Here is a 6,000-nt window from a genome sequence, read left to right on the forward strand (position 1 = left end):
TCCCCCAATTTGAGAAACGCTGTTCTCCCTCGTGAAATCTGTAAAGGGGTAAAAACACACAAAAGACCATATTTCATGGGGGGAGACCAGATTTCATGGTCCATAGCATGTTTTTCATGGCCATGAATTTGGTAGGGCCCTACTCATTCCTGATCTGGCTGGATTGGAAGGACAGTCCTAGAAGTAAAAATCTATTACCAACTTGCTGCACCATCTACTGCCCACTTCTGTGATCCCAGCCATGCTAAAGTTATGCTAAGCAGAGGAAAAGTTTCTTGGGAAGAGACCTCTTCCTCAGTTGTTATTAATATACAGTGTTAAAATGCAATGACATTTATGTGACTGAGTGCTATTGAGTATCATCTTACTTTACCCAGACAAACGCTATGATGTCATGGCTTAAACTTCATAAACAATTGGACCTCTCTGACCCTAACTCAAACCTTCACAGTCCTGGCTTCCAACCTGATCATGTCTCCTCAGTTTCTTTCCATATTCTCTTTCTAATTTGCTGTTGATAAAGAAACAAGGCTTGTGGCTTAGAAACTTTATAACTTTCTCTTCTAGTAGGGAACTTGAAAAAGCTAGCCAGGTAATATTACCATTTACATTATGGTAGCTCCTAGGGGCCTGAGGACTCTCATTGTGCTAGGGACTGTAAAGACATAACTAAGAGGCAGCTCCTGCCCTCAAGAGCTTACAGCAGGGGTCAGCAACCTTTCAGAAGTGGGGTGCCGAGTCTTCATTTATTCACTCTGATTTAAGGTTTTGCATGTCAGTAATACATTTTAACGTTTTTAGAAGGTCTCTTTCTATGTCTATAATATATAACTAAACTATTGTTGTATGTAAAGTAAATAAGGTTTTTAAAATGTTTAAGAAGCTTCATTTAAAATTAAATTAAAATGCAGAGCCCCTCGGACCGGTGGCCAGGACCCGGGCAGTGTGAGTGCCACTGAAAATCAGCTCACGTGCCACCTTTGGCACACGTGCGATAGGTTGCCTACCCCGGGTTACAGTGTAAGCAAGGTGTCTTACTGCAAATGAAGACTTAAGCAAATATCCCTGGTGCTTTTGTGAACTAAGGGACTTTACATCCACTTATAACTGGCGGCAATTGCGATTGAAGAATGTCAATCAGTGGACACAAAGAGCTAACTAGACTTGCCAGTCTTGTCAAAACCGGCCTAGATGGATGAGCAAAAGGTGGAGGAGCGAGATAGAAAAGGAAGTAGACTGAAAGACTACCAGATGAACCTTGTCTGATGGAAGGTTTTTTTATGCTCTCTCTTGGCTTGTCTGTTTTTCTTCAACCCAAAATGAATCATCCTAACTGTGGGAAATGCTTTGAATGAAGGAGATTTGCTCTAAATAAGACTACAAACTGCATGGGTGCTTTTAGTTTCCTTTAGAAAGCAGAAGAATCCAGGCTTTAAGATCCACATAAGCTGTGGTTAGCATCAATATAAAGCTACAGTGGGAGCCAGTTAGGCTGCGTGTTAACTAAAAACCAATCATCATGCCAGGACCCGTCATTCTGATAGCAAGATGAACTCTCTCACCCAATTCTAATGATCAGGTTTGCAGTATTGACAACCCCAAATCATGACTGGCTTAGACATCATCTGAGTTAAAACATAAGCTTTTCACTGCAACTATGGAGACTAGAAATTTACTTTTTAAACAAAATTAAAGATGTGGGTCTCATGTAGTCACATGACTCCAGTAGCTGGGGTTTTAAGAAAAAAACACCATATATTGTGAGACTTACAATAAAATGGTGAATCTTGGCAACACCAGACTTGAGGACAGATCCTGGCATGTTACTTCCTTTCTAGGCTCCTCAGTTGCCTGCCCCTCATATGGAAGTTGGATCAGGCTCCTATATGGAGGATAGTTCCCACTAGCAACTTTTGCTGCTACTGCAATCACATGGAACTTCCAGCAGTAGGGCATCTGCTTCAAGCACCAGCATCTATTCCTATTGCACAAGACTTACCACCAGCATCCTGGCCTTCTCCATCCTCCCACAATAAGGTGAGAGTCCCTTTTGCCCCTGGAAGCCCACAGACTAAAGAAAAAAATGTAAACACTTAAAAACTTTTCCCACAGCAGGTTTCAAAGCTGACCAGCAAAAGCCACAGCTAGTGCCCTTCTGCCCAGCACCCAGCTCTGCCCTGTTTTGCTCCATGGGGTACCCCTCCCCACAAACACTAATATGTTTAATGCTTTTATCCCAGTACCATGTCACGGCGTGGTGTTGTGCACAGGCCTGTACTCTTAAGTTGTCCAAGATAACAAAAGTCCAACTCAGCGTCTTACATACAATTGTTTATAAAAGTCAGCCACAGTTAAAGACAGCCAGCCTGAATTATCCCAAACAGAAAGGTCTGCTGATACCACCCAAGGACTGGGATGAGATTATCTGTGGTAAACAAAAGGAAGATGGAATTGGTATATTGGAAATTAGGTCTAATGGTGAATGAAATAATGAGGGGATGCGCCATTCTACCCACCACCCCCTTTTAAGGTCCTTAAAAAAAAGAGAGAGAGACTCTGTGGGAATTGTGGATGATTGGACTGGTAGAAATAAGTTTTACCATCATGGCAGTCACCATCTCCTGGGACCCTAAGCAGAGGTGTCATTTCAGATAAATCCAGGGGTTGGGGGGGAACCTGCATCAGCATAAAACATTTTATGTGAATAAATTGAATCCTGCAAAATCTCCCCCCCCTCCACACCCCAACCTCCCCCACAAAAGTGGAAGATATAATGGAGCACACAGACTTATGAACAGTTTGGGAGGAGATAACTGCCCCCCCTTGCTTCACAGCAAATGACACCCCAACCCCAGAATCCATTGTGACACCATTGGGCCTTTATCGTCCTGATCCAAAAAGGCGTTCTGGTTAGACTGGGCCAGAGAGTGACACCTGGATGACACAGTCACCTCCACCAGTTTTGGCTAAGTCTTGAATACCACCTGAAATGTGAGACTTGGGTTCCTGCCAGAGTCTAGCTTAGCCCGCCAAGACAACTCCATCTTTTGCAACACTCCTGTGAGCCCATGACCAGAGAGGCAGCTAAAAGCACCACATTTGACAGCCTAATGCAAGTTTGCCAGGTCTTGGGGTGTCTGAAAAGACCATACGATGTGCCCAGGCTTCTCCACCCTGAGGTTACAATTTAGAACTACAAGTCAGCACCAAAGGTGGAAGTGCATCTTCTATCTTTAGTGTTCTTTTCTCTCCCCTGCACAGGTGCCGGCTTCCTCCTTTCCCCGGGGGTGCTCAACTGCAGCTCAGACCCAGTCCCCACCCCCACTCCACCCCCAAAGTTCCCGCTCCCACCCTGCCTCTTCCCACCCCCGCTCTGCCCCCGCCCCTTCCCACTCAGTTCTGACGCCTCCTCCAAGCGCACCCCATCCCTACTCCTCCCTCTCCTCCCAGTGCCTCCTGCATGCCGCTGAACAGCTGATTGCAGAGGGCAGGGATGGGGAGGAGTTGATTGGTGGGGCGGCCAATGGGCGAGAGGTGTTGGAGGGAGCTGGCTGCCAGTGAGTGCTGGGCACCCACTATTTTTTTTCTGTGGGTGCCCCAGCCCTGGAGCACCCACAGAGTTGGCGCCTATATTCCCCTGCCTTTTGTGTGCGTTTGTCTTCAAGGAAGCAGGATCAGACTTAACAACAGCTCCAGCCTATCTCAATTAACTTTTTCTCTTTTCCTTCCAGAAAGGATAGTTATTACCACCTTTAGCACCCTTGAACGTACTGTCAAATGGTGGTTTCCTTATATACAGTCTCTACAACCACAGGGAAAAGCAATAAAGGGTATTGTTAAAATGAAAGCCTGACTTAATATTTTACCTTTAAAATGCTTTTGCTGTTTTTTCTTCGTTTTCTGTATATGTAATGAGGTAATAAAGATTTTAATGAGGTATTCACCATAGAAATAACAGGCCAAAATCTCTGTACTCAAAACCCTAAACCTTGTTTAACTGTTTAGTGCTGTACAGTGACAGGGTCGTGTTAACATCTTTGACTCTCTGGGCCCATTTACTCCACCAAAATTAACTCAACAGTGGCAACTGAGTTTTGTCCCAGTATGTGTTGCTAATGATAACCCTGGTGCCCCTACGAAATTGAGATATCCTCTCCTTTATCATGGTCCTGGCGAGGCTCCATCACAGATTCCTCCATCAACTCTTGTCTTAACTCCCTCTGCAAACATATACAGCACTTCTGAAGATATTAACTATTCCCCCTATCAGTATAAAAGATGTTGGGAATAAGACTCTACACCAACTCTTGGGCTGTGCATTCAGCAGAGGGCTACAAATGGCTACATTTGCTTGGAATAAGCACTCATCTCTTTGGGTAATGGGCTGAGTAGAAAGAACCATTAGCATGCTAGCACTGTGATGTGGAGGTGGAACAAGGGCTGGCCTTGTAGTAGAAAGGTGCTTGTTCTCACTGCAGTTCCATAATAGTTGTAGGGAGAACAGCAAACATGGAACTACCATGTCAGATTACACCAATATTCAGAACACACAGCACTTCACATTCATTAATTTTACAACACTGGGTAAAAGCATTTTACAGATGGGGAATCCAGGGCATAGTGAGATTAAGTGGCGTGGTGGTCACAGAACTAAGTGATGACACAAACAGGCCTAGAACTCAGCTCCCTGGCCAGTATCCATTTCACTGGACCATGCTGTGGAACATTTGGCTGAAAGGCAAGTGGACTGCATTGTAACAAAATATGATTATGTCTATTATTCGCTATCAAGTTGTTCTCCTTTTGCTGTTGTTCAACTTCCATATCCTATTTGGGGAAAAAAACAAATAATAATTGGAGATATACTCATCTCCTTGAACTGAAAGGTCACTGAGTTTTGTCCATCCCCCTACCTTCACTAGCAGGACCAAGTACTGATTTTTGCCCTGATTCCTAAGTGGTCCCCTCAAGGATTGAACTCACAACTCTGGGTTTAACAGGCCAATGCGCAAGCCACTGAGCTATCCCTTCCTCCTGCCCTAAAAGGGCATCCAGGACCTTAAACATTTAACCTACTTATGACAGCACACTGGGCTAGTCATAACTTCCCAAGGACAGACTTGAAACATCAGTTCAGCATACTTTTGCATTTCACGCTTCTGGCTATTGTATAAGCAGAGGGCAATTGGGGTTTTCCCCTTATGAAGACCCATCCTCACTGTAAAATTACAAAGATACAACCACTTGCCACACTCTTTAATGCTTATATCACACTTCCCATTTTCAAATAATTGTATAGATACTAATCAGTCCCCAGAACACCCCCATGAGGAAGGTGGTGAGTTTTACTATTCCCATTTACAGATGGGGAAACTGAGGTGCAGAATGATTTAGGGACTCCCTCTGGACTCCATATTAAGAAAAGGTGAATGCTTAAGGTGCTCAGGTATCATGCTGATGCACCTGGTCTAAAAATGCAGAGATGAAAGACAATTGCTGGAATCACAGGTTCAAATTACACTATGATCAATTTGGTCTCTCACTTTTCTGAGGTATCGTGGATAAAGGTCCAGTCCTAAAAGCCTTTATTGTTTAGCCCAGGCTTGAAGAAGAGCTCCGTGGGACTCGAACGCTTGTCTCTTTTACCAGTAGAAGTTGGTCCAATAAAAGTTATTACCTGACTTGCCTTGTCTCCCCCATTTATTCAGGTGAGCAGTCGCTTTGAAATCAATGGGAGTAGTCACATGGGTGAGAGTATGCAGGATCAGGCCCAAACAGAGAATCTGGCAGCTTTACTGTGTGTTATGTTTTCTTAGGAGACTTTGAAAACTGAGATCCTATCAGCTTTGCACAAACAGTAAAGATCTTGTATCTCACTTTCCAGGAGTGGGTGGGGTGGGATCTACTGCCCTTAGCCAATTCCACCTCTCTCTCACTGTGAGCCAGTTGCATTTCAAGGGTGATAGATTATAGAGATTAGATAAATAGTAAAGCTCTTGG

Source organism: Mauremys mutica, chromosome 1 (genome assembly GCF_020497125.1).
Source record: "Mauremys mutica isolate MM-2020 ecotype Southern chromosome 1, ASM2049712v1, whole genome shotgun sequence".
NCBI classification, from domain to species: domain Eukaryota; kingdom Metazoa; phylum Chordata; order Testudines; family Geoemydidae; genus Mauremys; species Mauremys mutica.